At 27.9% G+C, this 13,518-nt stretch overlaps 2 non-coding genes and 1 pseudogene across 2 annotated transcripts; all 3 read left to right on the plus strand.

Moving 5' to 3' along the window:
• The first annotated feature begins 6,762 nt into the window (after window positions 1–6,762).
• LOC138858391 (small subunit ribosomal RNA) lies at window positions 6,763–8,752 on the plus strand. Its single transcript, XR_011397526.1, has one exon. It is a non-coding gene; the product is annotated as a small subunit ribosomal RNA (ribosomal RNA).
• A 625-nt stretch (window positions 8,753–9,377) lies between these two features.
• On the plus strand, window positions 9,378–9,556 carry LOC138858313 (5.8S ribosomal RNA). The gene has a single exon (XR_011397454.1). It is a non-coding gene; the product is annotated as a 5.8S ribosomal RNA (ribosomal RNA).
• A 503-nt stretch (window positions 9,557–10,059) lies between these two features.
• Window positions 10,060–12,838, plus strand: LOC138858463 (large subunit ribosomal RNA; annotated as a pseudogene).
• Window positions 12,839–13,518: the final 680 nt, after the last annotated feature.

Genomic DNA, 13,518 nt, shown 5'->3' on the forward strand with positions numbered 1-13,518 from the left:
TAATAAATTTTCATATAAGTATTAATTGTATAAAGTCTATGAAGTAATAAATTTTCATATAACTATTAATTGTATAAAGTCTATGAAGTAATAAATTTTCATATAAGTATTAATTGTATAAAGTCTATGAAGTAATAAATTTTCATATAAGTACTAAATGTATAAAGTCTATGAAGTAATAAATTTTCATATAAGTAGTAAATATATAAAGTCTATGAAGTAATAAATTTTCATATAAGTATTAATTGTATAAAGTCTATGAAGTAATAAATTTTCATATAAGTATTAATTGTATAAAGTCTATGAAGTAAAATATAAAGTCTATGAAGTAATAAATTTTTATATAAGTATAAAAAATATAAAGTCTATGAAGTAATGAATTTTCATATAAGTATTAATTGTATAAAGTCTATGAAGTAATAAATTTTCATATAAGTATTAAATGTATAAAGTCTATGAAGTAATAAATTTTCATATAAGTATTAATTGTATAAAGTCTATGAAGTAATAAATTTTCATATAACTATTAATTGTATAAAGTCTATGAAGTAATAAATTTTCATATAAGTATTAATTGTATAAAGTCTATGAAATAATAAATTTTCATATAAGTATTAAATGTATAAAGTCTATGAAGTAATAAATTTTCATATAAGTATTAATTGTATAAAGTCTATGAAGTAATAAATTTTCATATAAGTATTAATTGTATAAAGTCTATGAAGTAATAAATTTTCATATAAGTATTAAATGTATAAAGTCTATGAAGTAATAAATTTTCATATAAGTATTAAATGTATAGAGTCTATGAAGTAATAAATATTCATATAAGTATTAATTGTATAAAGTCTATGAAGTAATAAATTTTCATATAAGTATTAATTGTATAAAGTCTATGAAATAATAAATTTTCATATAAGTATTAATTGTATAAAGTCTATGAAGTAATAAATTTTCATATAAGTAGTAAATGTATAAAGTCTATGAAGTAATAAATTTTCATATAAGTATTGATTGTATAAAGTCTATGAAGTAATAAATTTTCATATAAGTATTAATTGTATAAAGTCTATGAAGTAATAAATTTTCATATAAGTATTAATTGTATAAAGTCTATGAAGTAATAAATTTTCATATAAGTATTAATTGTATAAAGTCTATGAAGTAATAAATTTTCATGTAAGTATTAATTGTATAAAGTCTATGAAGTAATAAATTTTCATATAAGTACTAAATGTATAAAGTCTATGAAGTAATAAATTTTCATATAAGTATTAATTGTATAAAGTCTATGAAGTAATAAATTTTCATATAAGTATTAAATATATAAAGTCTATGAAGTAATAAATTTTCATATAAGTATTAAATGTATAAAGTCTATGAAGTAATAAATTTTAATATAAGTATTAATTGTATAAAGTCTATGAAGTAATAAATTTTCATATAAGTATTAATTGTATAAAGTCTATGAAGTAATAAATTTTCATATAAGTAGTAAATATATAAAGTCTATGAAGTAATAAATTTTCATATAAGTATTAATTGTATAAAGTCTATGAAGTAATAAATTTTCATATAAGTATTAATTGTATAAAGTCTATGAAGTAATAAATTTTCATATAAGTATTAATTGTATAAAGTCTATGAAGTAATAAATTTTCATATAAGTATTAATTGTATAAAGTCTATGAAGTAATAAATTTTCATATAACTATTAATTGTATAAAGTCTATGAAGTAATAAATTTTCATATAAGTATTAATTGTATAAAGTCTATGAAGTAATAAATTTTCATATAAGTACTAAATGTATAAAGTCTATGAAGTAATAAATTTTCATATAAGTAGTAAATATATAAAGTCTATGAAGTAATAAATTTTCATATAAGTATTAATTGTATAAAGTCTATGAAGTAATAAATTTTAATATAAGTATTAATTGTATAAAGTCTATGAAGTAATAAATTTTCATATAAGTATTAATTGTATAAAGTCTATGAAGTAAAATATAAAGTCTATGAAGTAATAAATTTTTATATAAGTATAAAAAATATAAAGTCTATGAAGTAATGAATTTTCATATAAGTATTAATTGTATAAAGTCTATGAAGTAATAAATTTTCATATAAGTATTAATTGTATAAAGTCTATGAAGTAATAAATTTTCATATAACTATTAATTGTATAAAGTCTATGAAGTAATAAATTTTCATATAAGTATTAAATATATAAAGTCTATGAAGTAATAAATTTTCATATAAGTATTAAATGTATAAAGTCTATGAAGTAATAAATTTTAATATAAGTATTAATTGTATAAAGTCTATGAAGTAATAAATTTTCATATAAGTATTAATTGTATAAAGTCTATGAAGTAATAAATTTTCATATAAGTAGTAAATATATAAAGTCTATGAAGTAATAAATTTTCATATAAGTATTAATTGTATAAAGTCTATGAAGTAATAAATTTTCATATAAGTATTAATTGTATAAAGTCTATGAAGTAATAAATTTTCATATAAGTATTAATTGTATAAAGTCTATGAAGTAATAAATTTTCATATAAGTATTAATTGTATAAAGTCTATGAAGTAATAAATTTTCATATAACTATTAATTGTATAAAGTCTATGAAGTAATAAATTTTCATATAAGTATTAATTGTATAAAGTCTATGAAGTAATAAATTTTCATATAAGTACTAAATGTATAAAGTCTATGAAGTAATAAATTTTCATATAAGTAGTAAATATATAAAGTCTATGAAGTAATAAATTTTCATATAAGTATTAATTGTATAAAGTCTATGAAGTAATAAATTTTCATATAAGTATTAATTGTATAAAGTCTATGAAGTAATAAATTTTCATATAAGTAGTAAATATATAAAGTCTATGAAGTAATAAATTTTCATATAAGTATTAATTGTATAAAGTCTATGAAGTAATAAATTTTCATATAAGTATTAATTGTATAAAGTCTATGAAGTAATAAATTTTCATATAAGTATTAATTGTATAAAGTCTATGAAGTAATAAATTTTCATATAAGTACTAAATGTATAAAGTCTATGAAGTAATAAATTTTCATATAAGTATTAATTGTATAAAGTCTATGAAGTAATAAATTTTCATATAAGTATTAATTGTATAAAGTCTATGAAGTAATAAATTTTCATATAAGTAGTAAATATATAAAGTCTATGAAGTAATAAATTTTCATATAAGTATTAATTGTATAAAGTCTATGAAGTAATAAATTTTCATATAAGTATTAATTGTATAAAGTCTATGAAGTAATCAATTTTCATATAAGTATTAATTGTATAAAGTCTATGAAGTAATAAATTTTCATATAAGTATTAATTGTATAAAGTCTATGAAGTAATAAATTTTCATATAAATATTAAATGTATAAAGTCTATGAAGTAAAATATAAAGTCTATGAAGTAATAAATTTTTATATAAGTATAAAAAATATAAAGTCTATGAAGTAATGAATTTTCATATAAGTATTAAATGTATAAAGTCTATGAAGTAATAAATTTTCATATAAGTATTAATTGTATAAAGTCTATGAAGTAATAAATTTTCATATAAGTATTAATTGTATAAAGTCTATGAAGTAATAAATTTTCATATAAGTATTAAATGTATAAAGTCTATGAAGTAAAATATAAAGTCTATGAAGTAATAAATTTTTATATAAGTATAAAAAATATAAAGTCTATGAAGTAATGAATTTTCATATAAGTATTAAATGTATAAAGTCTATGAAGTAATAAATTTTCATATAAGTATTAAATGTATAAAGTCTATGAAGTAATAAATTTTCATATAAGTATTAAATATGAAGTCATACAAGTTAAAAATTTAAAAAAAAAATCGATTGTAAAAATACTTTTGATGTTATTAGTTGTATTATGACCATGACGATATTTGAAAATGATATAAATTACCCACGTATATATGAGTTTTTAAATTTTAAATAGGTTAAAAGAATTTTTCCATATATTTTCGGGTTGGTAACGTCAACATGGCAGAGAACATTTATAACAAATTTGCACAAATCTGCTCAAATTGACATATACTGAAATAGTACTTATATGAAAATTTATTACTTCATAGACTTTATACATTTAGTACTTATATGAAAAATTTTTACTGCTAGGAAATGTATTATCTATACTAATATTATAAATGCGAAAGTCCGTTTGTTTGTTAAGCTTTCACGCAAAAACTACTTAACAGATCATCACGAAATTTTGTACATATACTCTTAGAGGTGTCAGAATGAACATAGGATACTTTTTATTACAAAATTTATAAATTTTTTACGGATTATTAAAAAAATTATTTTGGAAGATTATATATGTTTGGAAAATAAATTTGAAAATTTTGAAATTGAAAAACAAAAGTTTGGCAGAAATGATTGTTTGTCGAAAAAATTAAAAATGAAAGAAAACATAAATGTATAAAAAACGTAAATCAGAGAAATAACACAAATATTATTAGTTACTCTTATTAAATATAAAAATGCCTCGAAAGCGGAAATCGGCGCTGTCAAGAAATTCTACGCCGGTGCGTAAGGCTAAAGTTACACGAAATAAAGAATGTGAAGTTCAAGCAGAGCTGAGAAGGCAACAGCAAGCAGATCGACAACGTGTTTTGAGAGCAGCTGAAACTTCTCATCAGGCACGAGTAAGTTCGAAAAGACAAGCTTAGCAGCAGGAAGCTAGAAGAGCAACGGAAACGCAAGAACAATTGCAGGCAAGAAGAATTAATGATGCAGAAGTAAGAACCACGCGTCGTCGTAATTTCATAACTAAGAATTGGAATATATATAAAATATATTCTTTATATGGATCCATATCTACTATAATGATATCAGTTATTTATTTGATGGATTCGATGCGAGCGAAGCCGCGGGTAAAAGCTAGTACTTTTATATATTTGAATTCCTTATGTTAGTTTATTAGTAAGAAGTTGTTTTTAAATACTTATAAGTATGAATATTACTATACTTATATGATTTATGTATTTAGTACTTGTATGAAAATTTTCATACTTGTATGACTTTATTTACTTAGTATTTATATGGAAATATTTTTTACTTTATATGTATTTTTAAGTAAATATGAAAATGAAAGTTGATTTTGTGTGCCTTTTTATTCCTGGTTTTTATACAGTTAGTTTAAATAGAAATAGATTTTGTTTTATACAAAACTCTATATTCTGTACTAACATATTGTATATAATGAGCGTTTTTTTATTCCTGGTTTTTATACAGTTAGTTTAAATAGAAATAGATTTTGTTTTATATAAAACTCTATATTCTGTACTAACATATTGTATATAATGAGCGTTTTTTATTCCTGGTTTTTATACAGTTAGTTTAAATAGAAATAGATTTTGTTTTATACAAAACTCTATATTCTGTACTAACATATTGTATATAATGAGCGTTTTTTATTCCTGGTTTTTATACAGTTAGTTTAAATAGAAATAGATTTTGTTTTATACAAAACTCTATATTCTGTACTAACATATTGTATATAATGAGCGTTTTTTTATTCCTGGTTTTTATACAGTTAGTTTAAATAGAAATAGATTTTGTTTTATACAAAACTCTATATTCTGTACTAACATATTGTATATAATGAGCGTTTTTTATTCCTGGTTTTTATACAGTTAGTTTAAATAGAAATAGATTTTGTTTTATACAAAACTCTATATTCTGTACTAACATATTGTATATAATGAGCGTTTTTTATTCCTGGTTTTTATACAGTTAGTTTAAATAGAAATAGATTTTGTTTTATACAAAACTCTATATTCTGTACTAACATATTGTATATAATGAGCGTTTTTTATTCCTGGTTTTTATACAGTTAGTTTAAATAGAAATAGATTTTGTTTTATACAAAACTCTATATTCTGTACTAACATATTGTATATAATGAGCGTTTTTTATTCCTGGTTTTTATACAGTTAGTTTAAATAGAAATAGATTTTGTTTTATACAAAACTCTATATTCTGTACTAACATATTGTATATAATGAGCGTTTTTTATTCCTGGTTTCCTACAGTTAGTTTAAATAGAAATAGATTTTGTTTTATACAAAAAAATAAAAATCTATTATTCTATACTAACATATTGTAGAAATAAATATTAAACAATATTTTAGTTTTATTTGTGAGCTATTCTAATATTTACTTATTTAAAAGGATGGTTTATTGTGTAAAAGGATGGTTTTTAAATAAAATAAAATATTAATGTGTTGCACCCGAAAATACTTTATATCATATATTTATTATTGAAATAAATATAATAGAATTTGAAATTATTAATTTCAAATCAAAAAAAAAATGTATATACTCTTAAAAAAAGGTATATATATTACTATATGCATTGAAATAAAGTAAAATGTATAGAATGATATTATTTGAAAATTTTGCCAATATAAGAAGAAATATCGTTCTTACATAATAATTAAATAATAATATGTATAGAGAACGAAAATTCTTTTCACGATACCAAAACAAAAATTAAAAAAATCCATTACAAAATCACACATAGAAATGAAATATAATGAAAAAAAATATAGTAAAGAAAGAAACATAGAAAAATTGTTGTGTATATTGTAAATGTTTTTATGTTTTATGTTTTGTGTATTTGTGTATAATTTTAAAATAAGAAAATATCATTTTAAACTGTTATATAATATAAAAAATATTATATAAAAAAGAAATATATATTATTCTGGTTGATCCTGCCAGTAGTTATATGCTTGTCTCAAAGATTAAGCCATGCATGTCTAAGTACAAACAAATTAAAAGTGAAACCGCAAAAGGCTCATTATATCAGTTATGGTTCCATAGATCGTTAACAGTTACTTGGATAACTGTGGTAATTCTAGAGCTAATACATGCAAAATAAACACGGACCTTTTGGAACGTGTGGTTTTATTAGGCTAAAACCAAGCGATTATTTGATCGTTATATTGGTTGAACTCTAGATAACTTGCAGATCGTATGGTCTCGTACCGACGACAGATCTTTCAAATGTCTGCCCTATCAACTTTTGATGGTAGTATCTAGGACTACCATGGTTGCAACGGGTAACGGGGAATCAGGGTTCGATTCCGGAGAGGGAGCCTGAGAAACGGCTACCACATCTAAGGAAGGCAGCAGGCGCGTAAATTACCCACTCCCAGTTCGGGGAGGTAGTGACGAAAAATAACAATACAGGACTCATATCCGAGGCCCTGTAATTGGAATGAGTACACTTTAAATCCTTTAACAAGGACCTATTGGAGGGCAAGTCTGGTGCCAGCAGCCGCGGTAATTCCAGCTCCAATAGCGTATATTAAAGTTGTTGCGGTTAAAACGTTCGTAGTTGAATTTGTGCTTCATACGGGTAGTACAACTATAATTGTGGTATGTACATTACCTTATGTATGTAAGCGTATTACCGGTGGAGTTCTTATATATAATTAATACAATGTATTTTTTATATATTCCTCCTATTTAAACCTGCTTCAGTGCTCTTCATCGAGTGTTGTTGTGGGCCGGTACAATTACTTTGAACAAATTAGAGTGCTTAAAGCAGGCTCCAAATGCCTGAATATTTTGTGCATGGAATAATGAAATAAGACCTCTGTTCTACTTTCATTGGTTTTTAGATCAAGAGGTAATGATTAATAGAAGCAGTTTGGGGGCATTAGTATTACGACGCGAGAGGTGAAATTCTTGGACCGTCGTAAGACTAACTTAAGCGAAAGCATTTGCCAAAGATGTTTTCATTAATCAAGAACGAAAGTTAGAGGTTCGAAGGCGATCAGATACCGCCCTAGTTCTAACCATAAACGATGCCAGCTAGCAATTGGGTGTAGCTACTACTAGGGCTCTCTCAGTCGCTTCCCGGGAAACCAAAGCTTTTGGGCTCCGGGGGAAGTATGGTTGCAAAGCTGAAACTTAAATTAATTGACGGAAGGGCACCACCAGGAGTGGAGCCTGCGGCTTAATTTGACTCAACACGGGAAAACTTACCAGGTCCGAACATAAGCGTGTAAGACAGATTGATAGCTCTTTCTCGAATCTATGGGTGGTGGTGCATGGCCGTTCTTAGTTCGTGGAGTGATTTGTCTGGTTAATTCCGATAACGAACGAGACTCAAATATATTAAATAGATGCTTTCAGGATTATGGTGTTGAAGCTTATATAGACTTCATTCATGCGTTCATCTTGAATGTACAAGTGTTTGAATGTGTTTATATAAGTGGAGTCGTACCTGTTGGTTTGTCCCATTATAAGGACACTAGCTTCTTAAATGGACAAATTGCGTCTAGCAGTAACGAGATTGAGCAATAACAGGTCTGTGATGCCCTTAGATGTCCTGGGCTGCACGCGCGCTACAATGAAAGTATCAACGTGTATTTCCTAGACCGAGAGGTCCGGGTAAACCGCTGAACCACTTTCATGCTTGGGATTGTGAACTGAAACTGTTCACATGAACTTGGAATTCCCAGTAAGTGTGAGTCATTAACTCGCATTGATTACGTCCCTGCCCTTTGTACACACCGCCCGTCGCTACTACCGATTGAATTATTTAGTGAGGTCTAAGGACGTGATCACTGTGACGCCTTGTGTTTCACGGTTGTTTCGCAAAAGTTGACCGAACTTGATTATTTAGAGGAAGTAAAAGTCGTAACAAGGTTTCCGTAGGTGAACCTTCGGAAGGATCATTATTGTGTTCCTATCCGAAAAGAAAAAAAAAATAATTATATAAAAACAAAATAAAAAAAAAGAATAAAAAAGAAATAAAAGTTTTCTTTTTGTTCTTTTCATTCAAAATGTTTTGAATTATACAATGTTTTGAATGTTTTTCTGTTTTTTTTTTTTTTTTAACTCCTTGTAATGCATTATGACAATATATATTATATTGTGAACTTCGCATACATTGTATTTGAACGCAATAAAAAAACCTTTAAACATATAGCTGTACTTATTATTTATATAGAAAATAATATTTAATTGTGATATTTATATAAAATATTATAAATGATAAGTTAACTTGTTCACATTAACGTGTGTAATACCTTTTTTTTATGGTATTTTCTATTTGTGATTAAAAACATGTTGAAAAATTAAAAAAAAGAAAACGCACAAATAGAGAAGAAAATAATATATAAAAGGTATTACTGTTTTTGTTGACCTAAGACATGCGCAGCTGCAAATGTTTGGGTTTAAAATTACAATTTCTTGAAAGATGTTTTAAACTTTTGTATTAAACATTTATTATTGATTAATTATTAATACTTTCAATAAATTAAAATTCTTTGACTTTGAATTAAAAAAATACAAAAAAATTATCACTCTAAGCGGTGGATCACTCGGCTCATGGGTCGATGAAGAACGCAGCAAACTGTGCGTCATCGTGTGAACTGCAGGACACATGAACATCGACATTTTGAACGCATATTGCGGTCCATGCTCTTATGTACTTTAATTAATTTTAAAGTGCTGCTTGGACTACATATGGTTGAGGGTTGTAAGACTATGCTAAATTAGTTGCTTATTCTTTTAGTCAATTAATAGAATTTAAGCATATGGCATATTATTGGATTGTATTTTTGAATCCATAATATTAATAGCATAAAAAGAAATATAGGAAATATATTTTTGAATACCTCATATTTGAACGAAAATTTATGATAAATGAGAATCTTAGTATTCCCATAAAAGAAAAAATTTTCAACATTATTTAAATTATATTAAATAATACATAAGAGGAATGTCTAGCATAAAATAAATTTTTATTCTAGAATTAATTCACTCTATTGTATTGAGAAAAATTTATAATAAAAAAAAATATATGATATGTGGAGGAATAATGTTGTTAATTTTATTAATTATTATATTATGAATTTTAAAAAGGGATAAAAAGATTGAATAATATTTGAGTAATCAAGATATAAAAATAGATTTCTTTAAAATAGCAAATAGCAAAAAAATTAAATAAAAATAAACAAATCAATCTAAAATATATTTTATACAACCTCAACTCATATGGGACTACCCCCTGAATTTAAGCATATTAATGAGGGGAGGAAAAGAAACTAACAAGGATTTTCTTAGTAGCGGCGAGCGAAAAGAAAATAGTTCAGCACTAAGTCACTTTGTCCATATGGCAAATGTGAGATGCAGTGTATGGAATATCTTAATATCTAGTATGAGAAATTAACGATTTAAGTCCTTCTTAAATGAGGCCATTTACCCATAGAGGGTGCCAGGCCCGTATAACGTTAATGATTACTAGAAAGATATTTCCAAAGAGTCGTGTTGCTTGATAGTGCAGCACTAAGTGGGTGGTAAACTCCATCTAAAACTAAATATAACCATGAGACCGATAGTAAACAAGTACCGTGAGGGAAAGTTGAAAAGAACTCTGAATAGAGAGTTAAATAGTACGTGAAACTGCTTAGAAGTTAAGCCCGATGAACCTGAATATCCATTATGAAAAATTCATCATTATAACTGTAGTATTTAATATTAAATATTATAGTAATAGTGTGCATTTTTTTCATATAAGGACATTGTAATCTATTAACATAATAAAATATTTATCAAAAGATCATTGGTTTTTAAGTTTATTCAAATTAATTTGCTTTTAGCTTATTAACATAGAATAATTACTGATGATTTGATAAAGTGTTGATAGATTTTATTATATATAATGCTAAAATTCTTTTGAATTTTACAATAATATTATTATCATTGATTTTAATATTAATTGTATGCATTTATATGATTAACAATGCGAAAGATTCAGGATACCTTCGGGACCCGTCTTGAAACACGGACCAAGGAGTCTAACATATGTGCAAGTCATTGGGTTATATTAAACCTAATGGCGAAATTAACTTAACTGTATTAATAATGGGATTAATTTTTAATGTATTACATTATTAATTCAATCCCGGGGCGTTCCATATAGTTATGTATAATGATAATTTATTATTATTTATACCTCTAACTGGAGCGTACCTTGAGCATATATGCTGTGACCCGAAAGATGGTGAACTATACTTGATCAGGTTGAAGTCAGGGGAAACCCTGATGGAAGACCGAAACAGTTCTGACGTGCAAATCGATTGTCAGAATTGAGTATAGGGGCGAAAGACCAATCGAACCATCTAGTAGCTGGTTCCCTCCGAAGTTTCCCTCAGGATACCTGGTGCATTTAAAAATTATGTAAAATAATCTTATCTGGTAAAGCGAATGATTAGAGGCCTTAGGGTCGAAACGACCTTAACCTATTCTCAAACTTTAAATGGGTAAGAACCTCACCTTTCTTGATATGAAGGTTGAGGTTATGATATAATGTGCCCAGTGGGCCACTTTTGGTAAGCAGAACTGGCGCTGTGGGATGAACCAAACGTAATGTTACGGTGCCTAAATTAACAACTCATGCAGATACCATGAAAGGCGTTGGTTGCTTAAAACAGCAGGACGGTGGACATGGAAGTCGTAATCCGCTAAGGAGTGTGTAACAACTCACCTGCCGAAGCAACTAGCCCTTAAAATGGATGGCGCTTAAGTTGTATACCTATACATTACCGTTAAAGTACATGATTTATAATACAATTTCGGTTGGATTATAAATTTTGAAACTTTAGTGAGTAGGAGGGTACAATGGTGTGCTTAGAAGTGTTTGGCGTAAGCCTGCATGGAGCCGCTATTGGTACAGATCTTGGTGGTAGTAGCAAATAATCGAATGAGACCTTGGAGGACTGAAGTGGAGAAGGGTTTCGTGTGAACAGTGGTTGATCACGAGTTAGTCGGTCCTAAGTTCAAGGCGAAAGCCGAAAATTTTCAAGTTTTAATGAAATGAAATGAATGAATTTTTATTCCATAGTAATTAAACACTTGAATAATTTTGACCGAAAGGGAATACGGTTCCAATTCCGTAACCTGTTGAGTATCCGTTTGTTATTAAAAATGGGCCTTGTGCTCATCCTGGCAACAGGAACGACCATAAAGAAGCCGTCGAGAGGTATCGGAAGAGTTTTCTTTTCTGTTTTATAGTCGTACTACCATGGAAGTCTTTCGAAGAGAGATATGGTAGATGGACTAGAAGAGCATGACATTTACTGTTGTGTCGATATTTTCTCCTCGGACCTTGAAAATTTATGGTGGGGTTACGCAAACTTCTCAACAGGCCGTACCAATATCCGCAGCTGGTCTCCAAGGTGAAGAGTCTCTAGTCGATAGAATAATGTAGGTAAGGGAAGTCGGCAAATTAGATCCGTAACTTCGGGATAAGGATTGGCTCTGAAGATTGAGATAGTCGGGCTTGATTGGGAAGCAATACCATAGTTTATGTACTCGTTCTGGGTAAATAGAGAATTTCGATTCTTGTTCCCCGGATAGTAGTTACGTAGCCAATTTCGGAACTTTCTTGCTAAAATTTCTAAAGGATTTATTATTGTATAGATACTTTTTAAATTATAACGATTATCAATTAACAATCAATTCAGAACTGGCACGGACTTGGGGAATCCGACTGTCTAATTAAAACAAAGCATTGTGATGGCCCTAACGGGTGTTGACACAATGTGATTTCTGCCCAGTGCTCTGAATGTCAAAGTGAAGAAATTCAAGTAAGCGCGGGTAAACGGCGGGAGTAACTATGACTCTCTTAAGGTAGCCAAATGCCTCGTCATCTAATTAGTGACGCGCATGAATGGATTAACGAGATTCCCTCTGTCCCTATCTACTTTCCCCTGCGGGTTTGGGGAAAGAATATGCCCGCGGCAAGGCATGCCTGTCGTAAAAGGCGACTAAAAGCCAATATGCACTATGACTGTTATTATATTCTTTGCCCAGTAATATCAGCATAGTATATGGAGTGATAGTGCTATAATACTCAGCTTGAACTGATATTAGAAACACTTTAAATGAAAAAGCGAATAAAAAGACATTTGAAGTTCAAGCGACAAATGTCACCAGTCATTTGAGTAATGGGGAGCTCAACTGGCAGTAGTTTAGGCTACGCAGTCTGACCGGAGACTTTCCGGTACCACGGGGAGCAGAAAGCCCTTGGACTTCTGTTCAATCTGCTCATTGGGTTCGGCCCTTTGGGGAGTATCGTGGTGGCTGTGGTTTAAACCTAAATGCTGGAAGAACTGAATTTTCAGTTCGAAAAAAGAAGTTACACAAGTAACTGGGTGCCGTACCCGAAAACGGAAGAGGTTTTAGGTCGGCCTCGAATCATACCAAGATGGTAGTGTGGACCCAGACACACTGCCACTGGTATCCAAATAAATACTTGCATAAGCTTGTTTTGTTTGGGGCGCTGATCAACGCATTGTATTGATCCGTTGTGTTTTGAGCACCGTGAGGTAAGGCCGTCGCCGGCAGGAACTCACGTTAATCTACAACGCAAGTTGTCCCTATCTACTCATTCATTCGTAGGCATTCATAGCGAGCAGACGTGCTAGCGCATAATTTG

The sequence above is a fragment of the Bactrocera oleae genome, unplaced genomic scaffold, assembly GCF_042242935.1.
Source record: "Bactrocera oleae isolate idBacOlea1 unplaced genomic scaffold, idBacOlea1 ctg00000009.1, whole genome shotgun sequence".
In the NCBI taxonomy this organism is placed as follows: domain Eukaryota; kingdom Metazoa; phylum Arthropoda; class Insecta; order Diptera; family Tephritidae; genus Bactrocera; species Bactrocera oleae.